Below are 27175 nucleotides of genomic sequence, written 5' to 3'. Positions count from 1 at the left end.
ATGGATGCAGTTGTGGTCCTGGTGCTCAGCCTTTGCTGTCTGCTTCTCCTCTCACTCTGGAGACAGAGCTCTGAGAGAGCAAAGCTCCCTCCTGGCCCAACTCCTCTCCCAGTTTTTGGTAATTTCTTCCAAATAGATGTGAAGAACATCAGCCAATGCTTCACCAATGTAAGTATTCTTTGTGCCCCGCCAGTACCTTATAAAGAATTTAAACTGACAGTTGCTTTAGATGAAAATCTAGTATCAGAGGCAATTTAGTAATAAATAGTCACAAAGTCAAAACTCTTTCAAAGTATTGTGTATCTTATGACTCTTATAGGTGGCCATTGTCGGGATTTCAGTAATGAGTGGGGTTTCAGGTGAAAGGACATTTACTTTGCATTTTCTAAAACAAAAAATTCCACAAAATTGCAAAATTTGTGACTATTTCCTATCACAACACAACAAAAAAAAAACAAAACCTTTTCCATTATTTTTGGTTGAAGATCAATAGTGAGTAATGATTTATTCAATAAGTCATTAATAATAATGAAATAATAGAATTTTAGAAAAACATTTTATTAAGGTTATCTATTTGATGTTGAATTCTAACAAAGTAACTGATGCCTAATTTAACTAAATACCAACGGACAAGGAATAACACAAGAAATGCAACAGAGAAGACAAGATTTCAACATATTTGGTGATGTTTGTATCCAGCCAGAGAAGGAACTATTTTTTTTCCAGGAAATATTGCATGCCTATGGTGCAGCTCCCATGGTGCCCACCCTCTGTGTTTGTAGTAGCATTATGCCAAATCTGGTTCCTCAATAGAGTCAACTGTGGTGACTTACAAATTTGCATTTCGAAAGTAAGTGGGCCTTTACATTGATGCTTTATTGTTGCATCATTTTGTTTATTCCATTGGACCACTTGCCTATTTTTGTGAGTACCAGACAGTTTCTATCACATAATTCTATAATATAATTTGCTATCAGTTATTGTTATATCTCAAACAGCATTTTTACTCCTTAGGAGGGCCTTGACTATTTTTGGTCTTTTTAGGTACCATATGATGTCCTCTGCTCTTTTCTAAACCTGTAAATATGGCATCAGATATCTGATGTGTAGCATTAAATCTATAAATGTAGTAATATGAGTTTAGTAGTATGTGTGTAGTTACTCAGTTTATATTTCTTCTCTGATCTTCTGATTACAGTTGCCAGTGGTTGAGGAAAGTGTCTCCACACCTGTGGGCTGAAGGTCTGTAGGTCAGAGTGGAATGGCCTCTGTTCAAAGAGGGTGTTTGTTCCTGAGTTGGGGAACTGGGACATGGTGGGAAAGATGGGAGGCTTGATGGTGGTTAGGGTGGGCAGGTGCTGAGACAGCGGGGGCAGTCAGCAGGCATGTATATTTCCTGTATGGAGTTCTGGTGGTCAGCGTCCTGCTGAATGTTTTGGTGTGAAAATTCATTGTAATCCTTGTATGAGAACTACCTGAGTCTTGAACCATTATATCGTTTACTGAAGGTGATCAATAATTTATATTCACCCTGATATGATATAGTCTTCACAACTATTTATAATAAAGCTTTTCCTGAATAAAATTATTAAAATAGAGTGAGTGATATTATCAGTGCGAATGAAAGATTGACTCCATGGATATTAAAATGATTTTTTTGCTAGTATTTACATTTTCTCTCCTATTTTCAGTTCTCAAAAGTCTATGGCCCTGTTTTCACTGTGTACTTGGGCATGCAGCCCGCTGTGGTGTTGCATGGGTATGAAGCAGTGAAGGAGGCTCTGGTTGATCATGGGGAGGAGTTTGCTGGAAGAGGACCTTTCCAATGGGTGAAAGAATTAATAAAGGCCTTGGTAAGTTACTATACATGTTCATATGGGGGGGTGCAGTGTTTCTGGTGAAAGAGAAGACTTAAAGGAGGGGTGGGACCTCTTCTCTAGGTACAGGTTGGACCTCTCTGCGGTTTCCACCCATCAGATCTCCCATTTGTCCCTAGAATATTTTTCTAGTGCTTTACCATTTATTTTTTCTGAAATTTTATTTTTTATGAAAACTATCTTTTTTCAATGTACATACCAATCACAGTTCCCACTTCCACTCTTCCTCCTACTCCTTCCAACTTCCCCTCCACCACACCCCCATCCACTCCTCAGAGAATGTAAGGCTTCCCATGGGGAGTCAACAAAGTCTAGCACATTGCTTTGAGGCAGGACCAAGGCCCTCTCCACTATATGTAGGCTGACCACGGTATCCCTCTAAAGAGAATATATTTCTGAAAGCCAGTGCAAGCAGTAGGGAGAGACCCCGTTTTTCTATTTCTTTAGGCATTGTTTTGAGCAATGGAAACAGATGGAAAGAGATAAGGCGCTTCACTCTCACAACTCTGAGGAATTTGGGCATGGGCAAAAGGAACCTTGAGGACCGTGTTCAAGAGGAAGCACAGTGCCTTGTGGAGGAACTGAGGAAAACCAATGGTAAGTGCAGATATCTGCATTTGCATCTTAGTCTAGGTGTGAGTGTGTTGTGTGTGTGATGCTGATCATACCCATTCTAAAATTTTCTTTGTTTTTAAATCAGAAACAATGAATATGTTTCATGCTAATATTCTTTTGAGCTGAATAATTGTGCACAAGTGTATTTTGTGTTTGTGGATCATTTCACCACGGTATAATTGCTATTTATAATAGTGGCAGATCCCAATCAGAGGATGTTTGTTTTCATTTTCTTGGTTTACAGAGGTTTGAGGAAATTAACTGAGCAGCACAGAGATTCTTCCAGGCCAATGTTTATAGTCCTGGGTAACCGTGATATAATTTATATTTTCCATTTCTTAGCCTTGTGTAATAGAAATTTCATCACTTATTTTGTCTACTGTTGCATGATCTTAAAATTGTATTGTCATTTGTTTATAAATTATTAAGTACATTGAGAATTTTATAAGTGTGTTTTATTATTTTTTTTTTATTGAGAAAAGGAAAAAAAAAGTATCCGCCTCCTCCCAACCTCCCATTTCCCTCCCCCTCCTCCCACCCTTCTCCCCTCCCCCCCAACTCCTCTCCCCCTCCCTCTCCAGTCCAAAGAGCAGTCAGGGTTCCCTGCCTGTGGAAAGTCCTAGGTCTGCCCCACTCCGTCCATGTCTAGGAAGGTGAACATCCAAACTGGTTATGCTCCCACAAAGCCAGTACATGAAGTAGGATCAAAACCCCGTGCCATTGTCCTTGGCTTCTCATCAGTCCTCATTGTTCGCCATGTTCAGAGAGTCCGGTTTTATCCCATGCTTTTACAGTCACAGTCCAGCTGGCCTTGTTGAGCTCCCATTAGATCAGCCCCACTGTCTCTGTGGGTGGGTGCACCCCTTGTGGTCCTGACTTCCTTGCTCATCTTGTCCTTCCTTCCTCTCCTCATTGGGACCTTGGGAGCTCAGTCCAGTGCTCCATTGTGGGTCTCTGTCTCTATCTCCATCCATCACCAGATGAAGGTTCTATGGTGATATGCAAGATATTCATCAGTATTGCTATAGGATAGGATCATGTCAGTATCCCTATCCTCAGCTGCCCAAGGGACTATCTGGGGCAACACCCTTGGTTCCTGGGAGCCACTCTACGGTCAAGTCTCTTGCCAACTCTAAGGTGGATCCCTTAACTAAGAATTGTGTTTCCACGCTCCCCTGTCCAAACTTCCTTTATCCCAATCCTCCTGTTTCCCCAAGATGCCCCCCTCCTTCCTTCTCACTTTTCTCTCCCCATCTCCTCTTACCCTCATCCCACCCCACCGCCAAGATCCCAGTTTTCTCCCCGGCTATTTTGTCTACTTCCCATAGCCAAGAGGATAACTATATGTTTTTCCTTGGGTTCACCTTCTTATTTAGCTTCTTTAGGTTCACCAATTGTAGTCTCTGTGACCCTTATTAATGGCTAGAAACCAATTATGAGTGAGTACATCCCATGTTCATCTTTTTGGGTCTGGGATACCTCACTCAAGATAGCGTTTTCTATTTCCATCCAATTGCATGCAAAATTCGAGAAGTCATTGTTTTTTACCGCAGCGTAGTACTCTAATGTGTATATATTCCATACTTTCTTCATCCATTCTTCCTTTGAAGGGCATCTAGGTTGTTTCCAGGTTCTGGCTATTACATAATAATACTGCTATCAACATAGCTGAACAAATGCTTTTGTCATATGATCGGGCATCTCTTGGGTATATTCCCAAGAGTGGTATTGCTGGGTCCAGAGGTAGGTTGATCCCGAATTTCCTGAGAAACCGAAACACTGACTTCCACAGTGGTTGCACAAGATTGCATTCCCACCAGCAATGGATGAGGGTACCCCTTCCACCACAGCCTCTCCAGCAAAGGCTATCATGGTGTTTTTGACTTTAGCCATTCTGACAGGTGTAAGATGATATCTCAAAGTTGTTTTGATTTGCATTTCCCTGATTGCTAAGGAGGTTGAGCATGACCTTAATTGTCTTTTGGCCATTTGAACTTCTTCTGTTGAGAATTCTCTGTTCAGTTCAGTGCCCCATTTTTTAATTGGGTTAATTAGCATTTTAAAGTCTAGTTTCTTGAGTTCTCTTTATATTTTGGAGATCAGACCTTTGTCTGTTGTGGGGTTGGTGAAGATCTTCTCCCAGTCAGTAGGTTGCCTTTTTGTCTTAGTGACAGTGTCCTTTGCTTTACAGAAGCTTCTCAGTTTCAGGAGGTCCCATTTATTCAATGTTGCCCTTAATGTCTGTGCTTCTGGGGTTATACCTAGGAAGCGATCGCCTGTGCCCATCTGTTATAGGGTACTTCCCACTTTCTCTTCTATCAGGTTCAGTGTGTTCAGGCTGATATTGAGGTCTTTAATCCATTTGGACTTGAGTTTTGTGCATGGTGATAGATATGGGACTATTTTCATTCTTCTACAGGTTGACATCCAGTTGTGCCAGCACCATTTGTTGAAGATGCTTTCTTTCTTTCATTGTATATTTTTAGCTCCTTTATCAAAAATGAGGTGTTCATAGGTTTGTGGGTTAAATTCCGGGTCTTCTATATGATTCCATTGGTCGACTTCTCTGTTTTTATGCCAGTTCCACACTGTTTCATCACTGTAGCTCTGTAATAGAGTTTGAAGTCAGGGATGGTAATGCCTCCAGAAGATCTTTTATTATATAGGATTGTTTTGGCTATCCTGGGTTTTTGTTTTTCCATATAAAGTTGATTATTGTCCTCTCCAGATCTGTGAAGAATTTTGATGGGATCTTGATGGGGATTGCATTGAATCTATAAATTGCCTTTGGTAGAATTGCCATTTTTACTATGTTGATCCTCCCAATTCAAGAGCAAGGGAGGTCCATCCATTTTTTGGTATCCTCTTCAATTTCTTTCTTCAATGCCTTATAGTTCTTGTCAAATAGATCTTTCACTTCCTTGGTTAGAGTTACCCCAAGATATTTTATGCTGTTTGTGGCTATCGTGAAATGTGAAGCTTCTCTTATTTCCCTCTCTGCTTCCATATCCTTTGTGTATAAGAGTGCGAGTGATATTTTTGAGTTGATCTTGTATCCTGCAACATTACTAAAGGTGTTTATCAGCTGTGAAAGTTCTTTGGTGGAGTTTTGGGGGTCTCTTATGTACACTATCATATCATCCGCAAATAACAAAAGTTTCACTTCTTCCTTTTCAATTCGAATACCCTTGATCCCATTATGTTGTCTTATTGCTATTGCTAGAACTTCAAGCACTATATTGAAGAGGTATGGCGAGAGTGGACAGCCTTGTCGTGTTCCTGAGTTAAGCGGGATGGCTTTGAGTTTCTCTCCATTTAATTTGATGTTAGCTGTTGGCTTGCTGTATATTGCTTTTATTATATTTAGGCATGACCCTTGCATCCCTAATCACTCCAAAACTTTTTTCATAAAGGGATGTTGGATTTTGTCAAATGCTTTTTCAGCATCTAATTAATGATCCTATGGTTTTTTTCTCTCAGTTTATTTATATGATGGATTACATTGATAGATTTTCTTATGTTGAACCAGCCCTGCCTCTCTGGGATGAAGCCTACTTGATCATAATGGATAATTTTCCTAATGTGTTCTTGGATACGGTTTTCCAGTATTTTGTTGAGGATTTTTGTATTGATATTCATGAGTGAGATTGGCCTGTAATTCTCTTTCTTGGTTGAGTCTTTTTGCGGTTTTTGTATCAGAGTGACTGTAGCTTCATAAAAGGAATTTGGCAATGACTCTTCTGTTTCTATATTGTGAAATACATTAAGGAGTATAGGTATTAGGTCTTTTTGGAAGTTCTGGTAGAATTCTGCATTGAAACCATCTGGTTCTGGGCTTTTTTTGGTAGGGAGGTTTTTGATAACAGCTTCTAATTCTTCGCGACTATCAGGTCTATTTAGTTCATTCACCTGGTCCTGGTTTAATTTTGGTATATGGTATTTATCTAAAAAAGTGTCCATTTCTTTTACATTTTCCAGTTTTGTGGCATACAGGCCTTTGTAGTAAGATTTAATGATTCTCTGAATTTCCTCTGTGTCTGTGGTTATGTCCCCCTTTTCATTTCTGATCTTATTAATTTGCATATTCTCTCTCTGCCGTTTGATTAGTTTGGATAGGGGTTTACCAATCTTGTTGATTTTCTCCTGGAACCAGCTTTTTGTTTCATTGATTCTTTGAATTGTTTTCTGTGTTTCTATTTTGTTGATTTCTGCCCTCAGTTTGATTATTTCCAGTCTTCTACTCCTCCTAGGTTAGTCTGCTTCTTTTTTTTTCTAGAGCTTTCAAGTGGGCTGTTAAGTCTCCAATATGTGCTTTCTCTGTTTTCTTTAGGTGGGCACTTAGTGCTATGAACTTTCCTCTTAGGACTGCTTTCATAGTGTCCCATAAGTTCGAGTATGTTGTTTCTTCATTTTCATTGAATTCAAGGAAGACTTTAATTTCTTTCTTTATTTCTTCCTTAATCCAGGTGTGGTTCAGTAGTTGACTGTTCTGTTTCCATGAGTTTGTAGGCTTTCTGGGGGTAGCATTGTTGTTGAATTCTAACTTTAATCCATGGTGATCTGATAAGACACAGGAGGTTATGAATATTTTTTTTTGTAACTGTGGAAGTTTGCTTTGTTACCCAGTATGTGGTCAATTTTCGAGAAGGTTCCATGAGCTGCAGAGAAGAATGTATATTCTTTCCTATTTTGTTGGAATGTTCTATAGATGTCTGTTAAGTCAAATTGATTCATTACCTCCATTAATTCTCTTATTTCTCTGTTAGGTTTCTGTCTGATTGACCTGTCCATTGGTGAGAGAGGATTGTTGAAGTCTCCTACTATTAGTGTGTGAGGTTTGATGGCAGCCTTGAGTTTTAGTAATGTTTCTTTTACGTACGTGGGTGCTTTTATATTAGGGGCATAGATATTCAAGATTGAGATGTCCTCCTGATGAATTGTTCCTGTTATGAGTATAAAATGTCCTTCTCCAACTCTTTTGATTCATTTAAGTTTGAAGTCAACTTTGTTAGAGATTAGTATGGCCACACCTGCTTGTTTCTTAGGTCCATTTGCTTGATAAGCCTTTTCCCAGCCCTTTACTCTGAGTAGGTGCCTGTCTTTGTTTTTGAGGTGTGTTTCTTGTAAACAGCAGAATGTTGGATCCTGTTTTCGTATCCAGTTTCTTAGCCTGTGTCTTTTTATAGGTGAGTTGAGTCCATTGACATTAAGTGATATTAATGACCAGTGGTTGTTAATTCCGGTCACTTTATTAGTAGTAGTGTTTGTGTGTTTCCTTTCTTTGAGTTGTGTTGGTGAAGGGTCTCTAGATGTTTGAGTTATTGTGGTTATTGTTGGACTCCTTGGTTTGTGATTTTCCTTCTATTACTTTCTGTAAGGCTGGATTTGTGGCTACGTATTGTTTAAATTTGTTTTTATCCTGGAAAATTTTGTTTTCTCCATTTATAGTTAATGAAAGCTTGGCTTTGTATAGTAGTCTGGGCTTTCATCCATGTTCTCTTAGTTTCTGCAGTACAACTATCCAGGACCTTCTGACTTTCATTGTTTCCATAGAGAAATCAGGTGTAAGTCTAATAGGTTTACCTTTATAAGTAACTTGACCTTTTTCCTTTGCAGCTCTTAATATTCTTTATTTATTATGTATGTTTTGTGTTTTGATTATTATATGGCGAAGAGATGTTTTATTTTTGGTCCAGTCTATTCGGTGTTCTGTATGCTTTTTGAACCTTCAAAGGAATATCTTTCTTTAGGTTGGGAAAGTTTTCTTCTATAATTTTATTAAATATATTTTCTGGACCGTTGAGCTGCACTTCTTCTCCTTCTTCTACCCCTATAATTCTTTGGTTTGGTCTTTTTATTGTGTCCCAGATTTCCTGAATGTTTCGTGATGAGATTTTGTTGGTTTTGCTGTTTTCTTTGATCAGTGTGTTTATTTTCTCTATGGTATCTTCAGTATCTGAAATTCTTTCTTCTATCTCTTGTAATCTGTTGGTAGTACTTGTCTCTGTATTTCCTGTTTATTTACCCAGATATTCCATCTCTATCTTTCCCTTGGTTTGTGTTTTCTTCATTACTTCCATTTCATTCTTCATGTCTTGAACCACTTCCCTTACCTGTTTGATTGCTTTTTCTTGTTTCTCTTGGTTTTCTTGGGTATCTTTGAGCACTTTATTCATTTCCTCTACCTTTTTGTTTGTGATCTCTAATTGTTTATGGCAGTTTTTCACCTCCTGTTTAAGGTCTTCTATTATTTTCATATAATTCACTTTTGAGTCGATTTCTCTAATTCTTCTAGAGTAGGGTGTACAATTCTTCTTATTTCGGGATCTCTGGATTCTGGTGTTGTCATGTTGCCTTTCAGGTTGTTGGAGGAATTCTTGCCTTGGTGCCTTCTCATCTCTTCCTTCAAATGGATCCAGGAGAGGCCTGGTATCTTGGTCCAGTCTTTGCTGTGACTGACTCTCTGGTTGTAACTCTTCAGTGTAGAAGCAGGAACTGTCCAGTCCAGATGGAACTTCTCAGCACCAAAACATAGACACCTGGTAGTCCAATGACCCGCGGACAAAAGGGAGAACTTGGGGGGCAGGGCAGAGACGAGTAGAACACAGGACACCCTGCCACAAAAGCTGAAGGTGCATGTGCTCCCTTTGGGGGGGGGGGTCCTTGAGGCCTGCCTGGTAGGCAGGCACTCACCTCTCTGGGTGGGTAGCCTTAGTGTAGGAGCAGAAAACTGTTCCTGAGCAAAGGACCTAGCAGATAACACAGGCTTGTGGGGGGGGGGGGAGTCGGGTGTAAGAAAGACAGCCCTGCAGAAGGAGCTGGGGGAGGGGGAAGATTGTAGTCTCTTCCGGGTCAAACCGCCCCTGGATTGCACACACTCACCCATCCAGATGGAACTCCTCAGTACCTAAACAGGGCAACCTGGTAGCCTGATGATCCGGGGACAAAAGGAAAAAAACCTGACAGGCGGGGCGAGATCTGCTCTGGGTGGGTCGCCCGTCCAGATGGAACTCCTCAGTACCTCCCTAGTGGAATTCTTAAAGTCATGTATGTATGCTATTATATCATCTGTAAATAATGGTATTTGACATATTCCTTTCCAGTTTATATCCCCTTGATGTCCTTTAGTTGTCATATTGCTTTAGCTAGAACTCAAATATTTTACTGAATAGATATGGAGAGAGTATGCAGTCTTATCTTGTTCCTGATATTGGTAAAATTGCTTTGAGATTCTCTCCATTTAATTTGATGTTGGATACAGGCTTGCTGTAAAGTGTCTTTATTATGCTAAAGTATGCTCTTTATATCCATAACCTCTCCAGTGGTTTTTTTTTTTTTATCTTGAGGGGGTGTTGGATTTAGTAAAGGCTTTTTTATTGCAATCTATAGAGAGAATCATGTGTTTTTTCTTTAAGTTTTATTCATATGGTAGAGATTATATTGACAGATTTTTGTATGTTTAACCATCCTTGCTTCTCTGGGATGAAACTTACTTGGTCATGATGAATGATCTTTTTGATCTATTCTTGGATTCAGTTTACCAGTAATTTATTGAGTATTTTTCATTTGTGTGGATAAGGGAAATTGGTTTGTAATTCTCTCTTTTTTTTTGTTGAGTTTATTTGTTTTGGGCACCAGGGTAACTATGGCCTCATAAAATGAATTTGGCAATATGCTTTTTGTTTCTACTTTGTAGAATAATTTGAGGAATGTTGGTGTTAACTCTTATGTAAAAGTCTGGTAGAATTCTGCACTGAAACCAGGTGTTGTCTGTGGATAAGTTAGGCTGTGAGCTATAGCAAAGAGGAAGGGAGAGAAGGATAAGGTAGGATGGTCTGTGGGATCCACAGGAGGCATGGATGAGGGAAAATGAACAGCAGCTGGTATGCTGTTTCAGTGCTAAGGGCAACTATAAGAACTGTTTCTGGAATAGCAGAAAGAGTGAGGAAGGTCTGTGTGCAGCCTCCAGGTAGCCTTTTGGAAGTCAAACACTAACATCTTTTTGCTCCATTTTTAATTAGTTTTTTATTTTCCAGTTTTCAAAAGTCTATGTTTCTGTGTTCACTCTATACTTGGGCAGGAAGCCTACTGTGGTGTTGCATGGATATAAAGCTTTAAAAGAAGCCTTCAGGTCGGGCAGTGGTGGCGCACGCCTTTAATCCCAGCACTTGGGAGGCAGAGGCAGGCGGATCTCTGTGAGTTCGAGACCAGCCTGGTCTACAAGAGCTAGTTCCAGGACAGGCTCCAAAACCACAGAGAAACCCTGTCTCAAAAAAAAAAAAAAAAAAAAAAAAAAAAAAGAAGCCTTCATTGATCATGGAGATGAGTTTGCTGGAAGAGGAAATTTTCCAATGGCTGAAAAGATTGGTAAAGGTCATGGTAAGTGCCCATGTGCCTACAAGTTCATGCATCTATCTCTCCATACACCTATGTGTTCATGCATGTATGTTGGGCTGTGGTCACAGGGAATTTGAGAATGGAATGTAATCTTGAAAACTTGTTCAGACCCAACTTGGCTTTCTGTTTGGCAGCCACCCATCAGCCCCACTTCCTTATTTGGGTATCTTCCTACTCGTATCTGTTTTTTCTTTTTTTTTTGATAATTTTTTTCTTTTTTTATTGAGAAAAGGAGAAAGAAAAAAAAAAACAAGTTTCCACCTCCTCCCAGCCTCCCATTTCCCTCCCCCTCCTCCCACCCTTGCCCCCTTTTCCCACCCTTCTCCCCCTCCCCCCACTCCTTTCCCCCTCCCTCTCCAGTCCAAAGAGCAGTCAGGGTTTTCTGCCCTGTGGTAAGACCTAGGACCTCCCACCTCGGTCCATATCTAGGAAGGTGAACATCCAAACTGGCTGGGCTCCCACAAAGCCATCACATTACGTAGGATCAAACCCCCGTGCCATTGTCCTTTGTGTCTCATCAGCCCTCATTTTTCGCCATGTTCAGAGAGTCCAGTTTTATCCCATGCTTTTTCAGTCACAGTCCAGCTGGTCTTGGTGAGCTCTCAATAGATCAGCTCCACTGTCTCAGTGGGTGGGTGCATCCCTCGTGGACCCGACTTCTTTGCTCATGTTCTCCCTCCTTGTGCTCCTCATTGGGACTTTGGGAGCTCAGTCCAGTGCTCCAGTGTGGGTCTCTGTCTCTATCTCCATCCATCACCAGATGAAGGTTCTATGATGATATGCAAGATATTCATCAGTATTGCTCAAGGATAGGGTCATTTCAGGTTCCCTATTCTCAACTGCCCAAGGAACTACCTGGGACCTCAGCTTGGGCACCTGGGAGCCCCTCTAGGGTCAGGTCTCTTGCCAACCCTAAAGTGGTTCCCTTAACTAAGAATTGTGGTTCCGTGCTCCCCTGTCCAACCTTCCTTTATCCCAATCCTCCTGCTTTCCCAAGGCCCGACCTCCTTCCCTTCTAACTTTTCTCTCCCCATCTCCCTTACCCCCAACCCACCCCACCCCAAGATCCCAATTTTCTCCCCGGCAATTTGGTCTACTTCCCTTAGCCAAGAGGATAACTATATGTTTTTCCTTGGGTTCACCTTCTTACTTAGCTTCTTTGGATTCACCTGTTGTAGACTCCGTGACCCTTATTTATGGCTAGAAACCAATTATGAGTGAGTACAACCCATGTTCATCTTTTTGGGTCTGGGATACCTCACTCAGGATAGTGTTTTCTATTTCCATCCATTTGCATGCAAAATTCGAGAAGTCATTGTTCTTTACCGCTGAGTAGTACTCTAATGTGTAAATATTCCATACTTTCCTCATCCATTCTTCCATTGAAGGGCATCTAGGTTGTTTCCAGGTTCTGGCTATTACAAATAATACTGCTATGAACATAGTTGAACAAATGCTTTTGTCATATGATAGGGCATCTCTTGGGTATATTCCCAAGAGTGGTATTGCTGGGTCCAGGGGTAGGTTGATCCCGAATTTCCTAAGAAACCAAAACACTGACTTCCATAGTGGTTGCACAAGATTTCATTCCCACCAGCAATGGATGAGGGTACCACTTCCTCCACAACCTCTCCAGCAATGGTTATCGTTGGTGTTTTTGACTTTAGCCATTCTCACAGGTGTAAGATGATATCTCAAAGTTGTTTTGATTTGCATTTCCCTGATTGCTAAGGAAGTTGAGCATGACCTTAAGTGTCTTTTGGCCATTTGAACTTCTTCTGTTGAGAATTCTCTGTTCAGATCAGTGCCCCATTTTTTAATTGGGTTAATTAGCATTTTAAAGTCTAGTTTCTTGAGTTCTCTATATATTTTGGAGATCAGACCTTTGTCTGTTGCGGGGTTGGTGAAGATCTTCTCCCAGTCAGTAGGTTGCCTTTGTGTCTTAGTGACAGTGTCCTTTGCTTTGCAGAAGCTTCTCAGTTTTAGTAGGTCCCATTTATTCAATGTTGCTCTTAATGTCTGTGCTTCTGGGGTTATACATAGTAATCAATCTCCTGTGCCCATCTGTTGTAGGGTACTTCCCACTTTCTCTTCTATCCTCTTCAGTGTATTCGGGCTGATATTGAGGTCTTTAATCCATTTGGACTTGAGTTTTGTGCACGGTGATAGATATGGGTCTATTTTCATTCTTCTACACGTTGACATCCAGTTGTGCCAGCACCATTTGTTGAAGATGCTTTCTTTCTTCCATTGTATACTTTTAGCTCCTTTATCAAAAATGAGGTGTTCATAGGTTTGTGGGTTAAAATCCGGGTCCTCTATACGATTCCATTGGTCGACTTCTCTGTTTTTATGCCAGTACCACACTGTTTTCATTACTGTCGCTCTGTGATAGAGTTTGAAGTCAGGGATGGTAATGCCTCCAGAAGATCCTTTATTGTATAGGATTGTTTTGGCTACCCTGGGTTTTTTGTTTTTCCATATAAAGTTGATTATTGTCCTCTCCAGATCTGTGAAGAATTTTGATGGGATCTTGATGGGGATTGCATTGAATCTATAAATTGCCTTAGGTAGAATTGCCATTTTTACTATGTTGATCCTCCCAATCCAAGAGCAAGGGAGGTCCATCCATTTTTTGGTATCCTCTTCAATTTCTTTCTTCAATGCCTTAAAGTTCTTGTCAAATAGATCTTTCACTTCCTTGGTTAGAGTTACCCCAAGATATTTTATGCTGTTTGTGGCTATCGTGAAAGGTGAAGCTTCTCTGAATTATTTCGGGGCATAAGCTAGCCGGGTAGGCGGCCGGGGTGTTGGGGACGCAGCCCCGCCGCCCTTATTACTTCATATGGCGCCCAACGTGGGGCTTATGCCTCGAAATAATTACATGGACACTGTATTCTTTTAATCACTGCTTGGCCCATTCTCTTCTAGGCTAATTCTTACATATTAATTTAGCCCATTTCTAATCATCTGTGTGTAGCACCCCAAGGTGCGCTTACCGGGAAGATTCTAGCCTAGTCCGTCCTGGGTCGGAGCTTCATCCTGGGAGCGGGGCATGGCGTCTCTCTCAGGCGTCTGCTCCCGAGAGGAGAGCTGTCGAGACTGAGCTCACTTCCTCTTCCTCCCAGCGTCCTGTTCTGCCTACTCCTCCCACCTATCTTCCAACCAATAAAATGGGCCAAGGCAGTTCCTTTATTAGCCAATGACCTTCCTCCTTCATTTCCCCTTTTTCGGTTTAAACAAACAAAAAAAAAGGCTTTAACTTTAACATTTTTTTTTTCATTTAAACACTGCTTGGCCCTTTAGCTCTAGCCCTTACTGGCTAATTCTGATATCCCGATCAACCCATCTCTAATAATCTGTGAAAACCGGTCTTACCGGGAAGATTCTAGCCTATGTCCATCCTGGGTCGGAGCTTCATCCTGGGAGCAGGGCATGGCGTCTCTCTCAGGCGTCTGATCCCGAGAGGAGAGCTGTAGCGTCTCTGACCTCACTTCCTCTTCCTCCCAGCGTTCTGTTCTGTTTACTCCTCCCACCTATCCTCTAACCAATAAAATGGGCCAAGGCAGTTCCTTTATTAGCCAATGACCTTCCTCCATCAGACTTTTCTCCTCCTTTTCTTTTTATGTGTATTTGATGTGGGAGTCCCCTTTGTGTTCTGTGATTACCACTAATGAATGAAGAAAGTGCTTTGGCTTATTGATAGGGCAGAACTTAGGTAGGCGGGGAGGACTAGACTGAATGCTGGGAGAAAGAAGGGTGGAGTCAGAGAGATGCCATGGAGCTTCCCCCAGAGTCAGACATGCCGAAGAAACTTAAGCTGGTTAGCCATTGTCACTTGGTGATACAGAGATTACTAGAAATGTGTTAATTTAATATGTAAGAGTTAGCCTATAAAAATTTATAGCTAATGGGCCAAGCAGTGATTTAGTTAATAATAGTTAGAAACTATTTCTGTGTGGTATTTTGGGTTCTGGGCAGCCAGGATAAACAAGCCGCTCCATTCAACATGTATTTTGAATAAGACATCAAAAAATGAAACGAGGCTTTAATTCTTTCATTTTTGACTCTTTGGGAAGATGGTACACTGTATGGTTCACATGATTGAAGAATCTCATGAAAAAAATTTTCCAGACAAGACACTGGGTGTAGGAGGTAAAGATGGGTCAGTGGGTTTACATATTTCTTGAACACATGTCAGTTTCTTCTTCTATGGCACGCTGTAAGGTCTGTCATGTTAAACTCAGCATATGCAAGTCATTTTATTCACTCTGTACATTGACAAAATTTTGCTGGCTAACACTGTAAAATCATTCCTAGGAAAAGAACAACCCAAAGACAGAGTTTACCCACGAAAACTTGTTCTTCTCAGCAGCTGACCTGTTTTCTGCTGGGACTGAGACAACAAGTACAACACTGAGGTACTCTCTGCTGCTCCTGCTCAAGCACCCAGAAGTCACAGGTAAGGACACAGGTGGGAAGCAAGAAATTCAGAAAGGAACTGGAAGAAACACATGGAGTCCTGTGTTTTGTTTTTCTCAGGGAAGCCTCAGAAATTAACTGTGTGTGCCATTGCAATCTGCTACATATATCAAGAGGACTGAAGTAAGGTGTCTCAGCTCTTAGCAGAGCTCATATTTCATAAAAGTGAGGTTGGAAGGCAGGAAGAAAGACCAATAAAATATTGTTCCAGAGCCTGAGGACATTTTTTTTTTTACTTATTCTGACAATTCTTTTGTTGGAATAGAAACTCTCCTCACAGAAGAAGATATACCAATTCTAGATTTTTTAATGAGACATAATCCTGGAAATTATTCTAAAAGTTTAGGTCCATTAAAAAGGCTTTGCCATTTTGCCAGAATTTCTAAAGGGATTTCATTTATTATTCTAGAAGTAAGTTTTCATAAAAATATACAGCATAGCACAGATTATTGGGGGAGTATCCTATAATTGTATCTTTTTTTATTTCTTTTTTTTAAATTTATTTATTTATTATGGATTAAAGACCTATAATTGTATCTTAAATTAAAAAATATTCTACGTATGTGAATGTTTTTTTGTTTTGAAAAATGCCTTTATTTGTTTTCAATCAAATCCAAATCCAGCTATATCTACGATTATTGAGATATCATTCTTTTTTTCAACTTTATACATTTTTAAAAAAAATTTTGCTTATCTTACATATCAAGCACAGTTCCTCCTCCTCTTCCTCCTCCCTCTTCTCCCACAACTCCCCCCAAATCACTCCTCATCCACTCCTCAGAAAGGGTATGGCCTGGCATAGTCCGGTGAGACAGGACCAAGACCTTCCCCACTGCATCAAGGCTAAGCAAGATATCCCACCATCTGGATAGATGGATAGATCCTGGTCCCGCTGCCAGGGGTCCCACAAACCGTTCAGGCTACACAAGTGTCTCCCACATGCAGAGGACCTAACTGACTTTGGATCAGTTGTCTGTGGATTTCCCAGCCACGCTCTTGATCCCTCTTGTTCATGTAACACCTCATCTCTCTCGTCTTTTTTTTTTTTTTAAACAGTTTCTTTTTCGTTTCAAATCTGTATAAGTGATTGTGCTGGTCTTGAAGCAGAAATGAAAACACTTGATGGTTTCTGGCCTTGGAATTTTTCTTTCTGAGAATGTCTCTGAATAACTTCTATCAAGAGTCAGAGAGAGAGAGAGAGAGAGAGAGAGAGAGAGAGAGAGATGCTTTATCTGTGCAGTTGATCACAAGCATGCGTACTACAGTTTCATCAGACAGAATGGATGCCAATTGTGGCAGCACAGGTTTAAAATCCCACTCTGGGGAGGCAGAAACATGAAGAACCCTGTGGACTTGCTAGTCAGCTAGCCTGGCCTAACTGGTGCACTGCAGACCAAAATGACTGTCTCAAAGAAGGCAAACAATATTCCTGTGGCTGATTTTACTATGGAATTCACATTCATGCACATCTGCACACACATGAAAATGCACACACACCCACAGCTGCAAACTCTTAAACATGAACATACACATATAAATATGCACACATACATGCATACCCACTCATAAGAAATAAGCTCCTACTATTTATTTGTCTAACAAAGTTTCTTTGGCTCATGGCAATTGCATGAGATGTCCCCTTTAAAATTTCCTCCACCTGTACCCTGTTTTTTTCAGAATAGCATAAAAGGGAAGAAATAGATTTCTTATGATGATTCTTTGGTTCGTAACACAACCTTTTCATAGTTAAGTGTGTGTGTGTGTGTGAGCACGCGCGCGCGAGTGTGCACTCTGTTTTTTTTTAAATTTTTTATTGAGAAAAAGAGAAAAAAAAGTTTCCGCCTCCTCCCAGCCTCCCATTTCCCTCCCCCTTCCTCCCACCCTTCTCCCCCTCCCCCACTCCTTTTCCCTTCCCTCTCCAGTCCAAAGAGCAGTCAGGGTTCCTTGTACTGTGGAAAATCCAAGGTCCTCCCCCCTCTGTCCATATCTAGGAAGGTGAACATCCAAACTGACTAGGCTCCCACAAAGCCAGAACATGAAGCAGGATCAAAACCCCATGCCATTGTCCTTGGCTTCTCATCAGCCCTCATTGTTCACCATGTTCAGAGAGTCTGGTTTTATCCCATGATTTTTCAGTCACAGTCCAGCTGACCTTGGTGAGCTCTCAATAGATCAGTCCCACTGTCTCCGTGGGTGGGTGCACCCCTGGTGGTCCTGACTTCTGTGCTCATGTTCTCCCTCCTGCTCCTCATTGGGACCTTGGGAGCTCAGTCCGGTGCTCCAGTGTGGGTCTCTGTCTCTATCTCCATCCATCACCAGATGAAGGTTCTATGGTGATATGCAAGATATTCATCAGTATTGCTATATGTTAGGGTCATTTCAGGTTCCCTATATCAGCTACCCAAGGAACTAACTGGGGACATTGCCTTGGGTCCCTGAGAGCCACTCTAGGTTCAAGTCTCTTGCCAACCCTAAGGTGGCTCCCTTAACTAAGATTTGTGCTTTCCTGCTCCCCTATCCAACCTACCTATATCCCAATCATCCTGTTTCCCCAAGTTCCCCCCATCTTCCCCTTCTCACTTTTCTCTCCCCATCTCCACTTACCCCTATCCACCCCAACCACAAGATCCCAATTTTTTTCCCAGGCAATTTTGTCTACTTCCCATAGCCAGGAGGATAACTATATGTTTTTCTTTGGGTTCACCTTCTTATTTAGCTTCTTTAGGATCACCAATTATAGACTCCGTGACCTTCATTTATGGCTAGAAACCACTTATGAGTGAGTACATCCCATGTTCATCTTTTTGGGTCTGAGTTACCTCACTCAGGATAGTGTTTTCTATTTCCATCCATTTGCATGCAAAATTCGAGAAGTCATTGTTTTTTTTTTTTTTTTTACCTCAGCGTAGTACTCTAATGTGTATATATTCCACACTTTCTACATCCATTCTTCCATTGAAGGGCATCTAGGTTGTTTCCAGGTTCTGGCTATTACAAATAATACTGCTATGAACATAGTTGAACAAATGCTTTTGTCATATGATAGGGCATCTCTTGGGTATATTCCCAAGAGTGGTATTGCTGGGTCCAGGGGTAGGTTGATCCCGAATCCTGAGAAAGCACCACACTGCTTTCCAAGGTGGTTGCACAAGTTTGCATTCCCACCAGCAATGGATGAGGGTACCCCTTCCTTCACAACCCCTCCATCAAAGGCTATCATTGGTGTTTTTGATTTTAGCCATTCTGACATGTGTAAGATGATATCTCAAAGTTGTTTTGATTTGTATTTTCCCTGATCCCTAAGGAGGTTGAGCATGACCTTAAGTGTCTTTTGGCCATTTGAACTTCTTCTGTTGAGAATCTCTGTTCAGTTCAGTGCCCCATTTTTTAATTGGGTTAATTAGCATTTTAAAGTCTAGTTTCCTGAGTTCTCTATAAATTTTGGAGATCAGACCTTTGTCTGTTGCGGGGTTGGTGAAGATCTCCTCCCAGACAGTAGGTTGCCTTTTTATCTTAGTGACAGTGTCCTATGCTTTACAGAAGCTTCTCAGTTTTAGTAAGTCCCATTTATTCAATGTTTCCCTTAATGTCTGTGCTGCTGGAGTTATACAAGGAAGCGATCTCTGTGCCCATATGTTGTAGGGTACTTCCCACTTTCTCTTCTATCAGGTTCAGTGTGTTCAGACTGATATTGAGGTCTTTAATCCATTTGGACTTGAGTTTTGTGCATGGTGATAGATATGGGTCTATTTTCATTGTTCTACAGGTTGACATCCAGTTGTGCCAGCACCATTTGTTGAAGATGTTTTCTCTCTTCCATTGGAAACTTTTAGCTCCTTTATCAAAAATGAGGTGTTCATAGGTTTGTGGGTTAAAATCCGGGTCTCCTGTACAATTCCATTGGTCGACTTCTCTGTTTTTATGCAAATATCAAGCTGTTTTCATGACTGTAGCTCTGTAATGGAGTTTGAAGTCAGGGATGGTAATGCCTCTAGATGATCTTTATTGTATAGGATTGTCTTGGCTATCCTGGGTTTTTTGTTTTTCCATATAAAGTTGATATTGTCCTCTCAAGATCTGTGAAGAATTTTTGTGGACCTTGATGGGGATTACATTGAATCTATAAATTGCCTTTGGTAGAATTGCCATTTTTACTATGTTGATCCTCCCAATCCAAGAGCAGGGGAGGTCCTTCCATTTCCTGGTATCCTCTTCAATTTCTTTCTTCAATGCCTTAAAGTTCTTGTCAAATAGATCTTTCACTTCCTTGGTTAGAGTTACCCCAAGATATTTTATGCTGTTTGTGGCTATCGTGAAAGGTGAAGCTTCTCTGATTTCCCTCTCTGCTTCCACATCCTTTGTGTATAAGAGGGCGACTGATTTTTTGGAGTTGATCTTGTATCCTGCCACATTACTAAAGGTGTTTATCAGCTGTAGGAGTTCTTTGGTGGAGTTTTTGGGGTCGCTTATGTACACTATCATATCATCTGCAAATAATGAAAATTTAACTTCTTCGTTTCCAATTCAAATCTCCTTGATCCCCTTATGTTGTCTTATTGCTATTGCTAGAACTTCAAGCACTATATTGAAGAGGTATGGAGAGAGTGGACAGCCTTGTCGTGTTCCTGATTTTAGTGGGATGGCTTTGAGTTTCTCTCCGTTTAATTTGATGTTAGCTGTCAGCTTGCTGTAAATAGCTTTTATTACATTTAGCTATGACCCTTGTATCCCTAATCTCTCCAAGACTTTTATCATAAAGGGATGTTGAATTTTGTCAAATGCTTTTTCAGCACCTAATGAAATGATCATATGGTTTTTTTCTCTCAGTATTTATATGATGGATTACATTGATAGATTTTCGTATGGTGAACCAGCCCTGCATCTCTGGGATGAAGCCTACTTGATCATAATGGGTAATTTTTCTGATGTGTTCTTGGATTCGGTTTGCCAGTATTTTATTGAGGATTTTTGCGTTGATGTTCATGAGTGAGATTGGCCTGTAATTCTCTTTCTTGGTTGTGTCTTTGTGTGGTTTTGGCATCAGAGTAACTGTAGCTTCTTAAAAGGAATTTGGCAATGACTCTTCTGTTTCTATATTGTGATATACATTAAGGAGTATAGGTATCAGGTCTTTTTGGAAGTTCTGGTAGAATTCTGCATTGAAACCATCTGGTCCTGGGCTTTTTTTGGTAGGGAGGTTTTTGATAACAGCTTCTAATTCTTTGCGACTAACAGGTCTATTTAGATTGTTCACCTTTTCCTGGTTTAAGTTTGGTATATGGTATTTATCTAAAAAAGTGTCCATTTCTTTTGCATTTTCCAGTTTTGTGACACATAGGCTTTTGTAGTAAGATCTAATGATTCTCTGAATTTCCTCTGTGTCTGTGGTTATGTCCCCCTTTTCATTTCTGATCTTCTTAATTTGCATATTCTCTCTCTGCCGTTTGATTAGTTTGGATAGGGGTTCATCAATCTTGTTGATTTTCTCCATGAATCAGCTTTTTTGATTCTTTGGATTGTTTTCTGTGTTTCTATTTTGTTGATTTCAGCCCTCAGTTTGATTATTTCCAGTCTTCTACTCCTCCTAGGTGAGTCTGCTCCTTTTTTTTCTAGAGCTTTCAGGTGGGTTGTTAAGTCTCCAATGTGTGCTTTCTCTCTTTTCTTTACGTGGGCATTTGGTGCTATGAACTTTCCTCTCAGGACTGCTTTCATAGTGTCCCATAAGTTTAAGTATGTTGTTTCTTTATTTTCATTGAATTCCAGGAAGACTTTAATTTCTTTCTTTATTTCTTCCTTAATCCAGGTATGGTTCAGTAGTTGACTTTTCAGTTTCCATGAGTTTGTAGGCTTTCTGGGGGTAGCATTGTTGTTGAATTCTAACTTTAATCCATGGTGATCTGATAAGACACAGGTGGTTACGAATATTTTTTTGTAACTGTGGAAGTTTGCTTTGTTACCGAGTATGTGGTCAATTTTCGAGAAGGTTCCATGAGTTGCAGAGAAGAAGGTATATTCTTTACTATTTGGGTGGAATATTTTATAGATGTCTGTTAAGTCCAATTGATTCATTACCTCCATTAATTCTCTAATTTCTCTGTTAGGTTTCTGTCTGATTGACCTGTCCATTGGTGAGAGAGGAGTGTTGAAGTCTCCTATTATTAGTGTGTGCGGTGTGATGGCTGGCTTGAGTTTTAGTAATGTTTCTTTTATGTACGTGGGTGCTTTTATATTAGGGGCATAGATATTCACGATTGAGACTTCATCCTGATGAATTGTTCCTGTTATGAGTATAAAATGTCCTTCTCCATCTCTTCTGATTGATTTGAGTTTGAAGTCAACTTTGTTAGAAATTAGTATGGCCACACCTGCTTGTTTCTTAGGTCCCTTTGCTTGATAAGCCTTTTCCCAGCCCTTTACTCTGAGTAGGTGCTTGTCTTTGTGGTTGAGGTGTGTTTCTTGTAAACAGCAGAATGTTGGATCCTGTTTTCGTATCCAATCTCTTAGCCTGTGCCTTTTTATAGGTGAGTTGAGCCCATTGACATTAAGTGATATTAATGACCAGTGGTTGTTAACTGCGGTCACTTTTTCAGTAGTAGCGTTTTTGTGTTTTCCCTTCTTTGAGTTGTGCTGGTGAAGGGTCTCTAGATGTCTATGTTATTGTGGTCATTGTTGGACTCCTTGGTTTGTGATTTTCCTTCTATTACTTTCTGTAAGGCTGGATTTGTGGCTACGTATTGTTTAAATTTGTTTTTATCCTGGAAAATTTTGTTTTCTTCATTTATAGTGAACGAAAGCTTGGCTTGGTATAGTAGTCTGGGCTTGCATGTGAGTGTTTTGACTGCATTTATATTTGTGTACCATGTACATGCCCGGTGCTCACAGATATCACAGAGACCAGAAGAGGGCATTGAATACCTCGAATTGAGATTTAAGGTGGTTAGTAACAACCCTATCAATGCTGGGAATAAACCCAAGTCCTCCAGCCATAGAAGTATTGAGCTCTAGAAATCTGAAGAACTCAATGTGAAGAATGAAATGATTAGGGAGGCTGCTTAGCATAAAACCTAGAAAATATTCAGTTCAGAAAGGACCAATGGATGATGATGGTGTGAGGAGAGAACCAGGAACAAAAGGGAAATAAGTGGTTGATAGTCTGATACTTCTCCATATCTGGACATGTATTGGTAGGACTTTGAAACAACTACCTGAATATTTCAAAATAATTCCAAAAATGAAAAAAATATAAATTGATAAAGAGAAATAGATTTAAGTCCTAGATAGCATCAGCAATGACAATAGTCATTGTTTTTTTTTTTAACTAGGGCAGAGATTTTATGTAGTCACAAAGATAAAAACAATGGATACAACCAAAGTTTTCCTATGAGGATTGGATTGAGAAAGATATTTATATTTAATACATCTAGAGAATATGAAAATTTTTTCCACATGAAGAAGAATTTAATTTATCCAGTGATGGATAAGAAAGAAATAGTCATTACATATAGATATAAACATAAACTTCAAGAGAAATTGTTCATATGTGGCCATATTGGGGAAGTAAGATGGTACTACATACCTTTGGAAGCTACATACAAACATGCATACAAAACCATTATAATTTATTCTTAAATGTACTGCATTGTTTTGGTACTAATAATGCTTTTAAATAGTTTTCTTCTGTAAGAGCTGATTTTCTTGACTTGCTGTTATTCTGTGTATTATTTGAAAACAATAATTAATGTTGATTTTAAGTATGCTAATTGAAACATAAGGGCTATGTATTGTAGTATATATGATAGTAGTATTTCTATCATAGCAACCATCACTACATTAGCATATGTTATGCTTTCATGCTGTTGCCAGGCATATCCTTCTTGATACAAGTAACCTGACTTGTGTTCAATTTGCCACTTTCTTACCTGTTATTTTTCACTGTGTTGAACCAGCCAAAGTCCAGAAAGAGATTGACCATGTGATTGGTAGACACAGAAGCCCCTGCATGGAGGACCGGAGTCACATGCCCTATACTGATGCTGTTTTGCATGAGGTTCAGAGATTTGTTGATCTCCTTCCCAACAACCTGCCTCATGCAGTGACCTGTGACATTAAGTTCAGAAACTATTTCATTCCTAAGGTAAGTTTCCTTTGTCTACTCTGTCCCTTAATGCTCTTGTTCTTAAATGAATGAGTGAAATTAAATCATAAGCCCAAGATGTTGTGTCTTGAAATTAAAGATTATCAATGTCAAAGAGAAAGTTATGAAATCCTTTAGGGAGATTAAATAAATCAAGCCAAACATGATATATTCACAAGTAGACTATACTCGAATTCTTAATAATTTATAGTGTGATTGATTCCAATTTGCTTCTCCAAGAAGATAAGAGAAATAGAAATAATTTAAATCTGGAAGCTGGATGGGCTTTATGCTATTTCCATTAAGAGCTAATAAAATTGTAGAACAAGTCTTGGTTTGTGGAACTGTAAGTCTTTCAAATTTACTCTCATTTTAAAGCCACTCTTGACTGTTTACTCTTTCAAATAAAATTTAAAGTTCAGATTGTAAGTTTTTGAAATTATTCTCCTAGGGTTTTATCAGGATGCTAAGAAGTATATAGTCACATTTAGAGAATTTATATATGGATCCATTAAATTTTTCAGTTTATATAATTATGTACTCAATTTCTGGATTGGTTTGTGTGTCATTGTTCTCTAGTACTTTATTTTTAGTTATAACTTTGGGAGAAATGATGGACAAAGAATAGCCTATAGGACTCATATATTGTAAGGCAGGTTGGCATACATTAACTATGTTTTTAGTGATATGTGCATATGCCCACTTCTTCTGCTTAAGATGATATTCAGATATCTACACTGTAGAAGTTCTGTTCTTTTTGCAATCAATAAAATATATGGTGTGGCCATTGACATGTTATGAATATCCTGATTAGAGAATCATCTGATTAGTTTCTCAGTTTCAATATTTATCCTCAAGTAAACTGATGACCCTGACTGGAATTCTTACAAAATCAGAAAATTTCTAATTTTGTCAATTTAATTTTTTAAGTACTCCTAAGTGCAATAAATGCCTTACTCATATTTTAAAATTAGGGTAAATGAACTGTGAGTCATGAAAATACTGAATGATATTTTATTTGTTTTTGGCCATGTTATTCTAGAAGACATTGTTAATTTTATGAGATATGTACACGCAACATTCTGATGAGCAGATACATCTGGTGTTATACGTAGAAACTTACATTTGAAACCACATCCCACATATGCATGTCGCAGTCACAGCAGTGGTAAAGTAGAGCAGAAGGTGGTGATAGACACCAGTGCTAATCTATGCCATGTCTATTGTTACTCTTACCTCTGTAACATTTATATAACTTGATTTGTCTATGGCTCTTGTTTATAGGGAACCACTGTCATAGCATCACTGACATCTGTGCTACATGATGACAAAGAATTCCCCAACCCAGAGAGGTTTGATCCTGGTCACTTTTTGGATGAGAATGGCAAGTTTAAGAAAAGTGACTACTTTGTTCCTTTCTCAACAGGTAATCAAATCATTTCCTGGTCTTTTGAATCTTACAGTCCACCCCACTCTTCCTCAATGTTCCCTGAGCCTTAGCTGCAACGGTTGTGCTGTAGATGTATCTACTGGAGCTAGGCACCCGGTGATAGATTGTTCTCTACATTTTGATCAGTTGTGGTTTTCTATGTTATTTCTTTGTTGCAAAGAGTTTCCTTGATGAATATAAGAGCTACACTTGTCTGTGAATATAAAGATAAGTAAGTTGATGATGTCACTTGTCCAGGAAAGTTGGGGGAGGTTTTCTAGTAATAGGCAATATTTCCTTCTTGTTGAGTAGGCTTTAAGACCAATTAGATAGCCATTGATTTGTGTGCCACTCTTGCATTATGTGCAGTATTATGTGCACTATTACTATTCTTGATGTCCACACACTTTCTCTGAGATGAAACATTATATCTTCTGAGCTGTTTTAGTGGTACGTTAGAGTGTTGACCCACCCTATCCAAATCCACAGAGCTGGATCACAATGTGGTTGTATTGTGTGTCTAGATATATCACTGCGCTCCTATTTAAGTCTTTCTAGACAATAAATAACTAGACCTCTATGAGCTAGATTCATGAAAACTCACTCCTTGATACCGGTTTTTTTGTACACATTACTTTTCTTGTTCTTGTGAACAAATACTTGGCAAGAAGCAACTTAAGGGTTTATTTTGGGTTAAAGTTCGATAGAGTATAGTTTATTATGGAGGAGGAGACATGGAAGTAGGTGCCTTGGTGGTGGCTAGAGAGAGCAGCTGAGACCCTGCACATCCTCACATCTTGGTTGAACATGAAACAGTCAGCAGGTTGGAAGTGGGGGAGACTATAAACCTACACGATCCACCTTCAGTGACTGACTTTCTCTTCTGCAACCCTACCTACTAAAATTTTTACAATGTCAAAAAAAGTCATTGTCAACTGAGAACCATGTATTTAAATATATGGCCAATGAAGAACTTTTCATAATCAGTACACATCAAAGATTTTTTTCTAAGCAACTGTCTCTGGTGGCCACTGCTTACCCAGTTATAGCTGTGGACTACCCATGGGGACTCTGTGATGATGTCAGGTTTTCCAACCCCAAGAGTAGTCTAATCTCTACAATTTAGGATGATTCTCATGATGGCTGCTGGCTTTAGTACTCTGAATATTTGCTGAGAAATAAATAAAGGTTTTCTTTAAAGCTTCTCAGCTAGTAAGAATCCTCATTATCTGCTTTTTAAGCTATTTCCTTTTCTATAGGATGGAGCCTTCTGTCTGTGCTGTGACACTTTTTCATTTTTCTCTTTCAGTAGGCACTTCTTCCTTTATCCTGGTGTTTGGTTCCAAAGCAGTGGTATTCTCTCTCTTCTGCTGCATTCTCCATATTCTCTGGAGTACACTAACACAACTTTTGTGCTCTGTTAAATCCCAGGGCTCACCATGGCCTCTCACCTCCATGTGCGGTTAAATCACTGTTCCTTTGTTTTTATACTGTGGATGGGAAGTCTAGTACTCAATATTGCTATTCCACCCTCTGAAACTTTTGTATCCAAGTATTTTTAATACTGTATTTCCTAATATTAGACAAGTAGAAAAAATGTGTCCATCTTTTTTCCATTTAATCTACTATCCATTCATCCAGTCAGTCTATGATATAAATTCTCTTTCATTATAGTTGCAAACATAGTGCATGTTTCAGCCAAACACAAGGAGTTAATTATATTCTCTTTTTACATTTTTATTTCTAGGAAAACGAATTTGTGTGGGAGAAGGCCTAGCCAGAATGGAGTTATTTTTATTCCTGACCACCATTTTACAAAGCTTTAACCTGAGGTCTCCAATTGATCCAAATGACCTTGATGTCACTCCAGTCAACAATGGATTTGTTTCTTTGCCACCCGAGTTCCAGATCTGCTTCATTCCCATCTAAATGTATTTCCCTCTGAAGCCCCTTCTTCCTGGTCACAGTTGACTTCTTCTGTTAGGCATGCCTCTCTCACCTTCCACCTCACATTGCCTCATCTCCTCAAGGTCCAGCAAATGCCCATCTTTTACTTGGGGCAATTTTCAGTCACTGCACAAACACATCTACATATCCCTGTGCTGTTCAATGATTTACTGACTTCAGAATTGCTGATTGTTATCTAATGATATTATTATTACTGTAATAATAAAACTGAGAAATGTGGCACTTCAATATCACCTAGCCCTCTGTGTTTTAAATAAAATCATTATAATTCTG

General features: G+C 39.6%; 1 pseudogene; it reads left to right on the top strand.

Annotated features, from left to right (window-relative positions):
* On the top strand, positions 1–27175 carry LOC121454108 (annotated as a pseudogene).

Source organism: Microtus oregoni, unplaced genomic scaffold (assembly GCF_018167655.1).
Source record: "Microtus oregoni isolate MIOR12 unplaced genomic scaffold, Mior012 000012F_ref0000307, whole genome shotgun sequence".
Classification (NCBI taxonomy): Eukaryota; Metazoa; Chordata; class Mammalia; order Rodentia; family Cricetidae; genus Microtus; species Microtus oregoni.
This window is presented reverse-complemented; position numbering and strand designations above follow the sequence as displayed.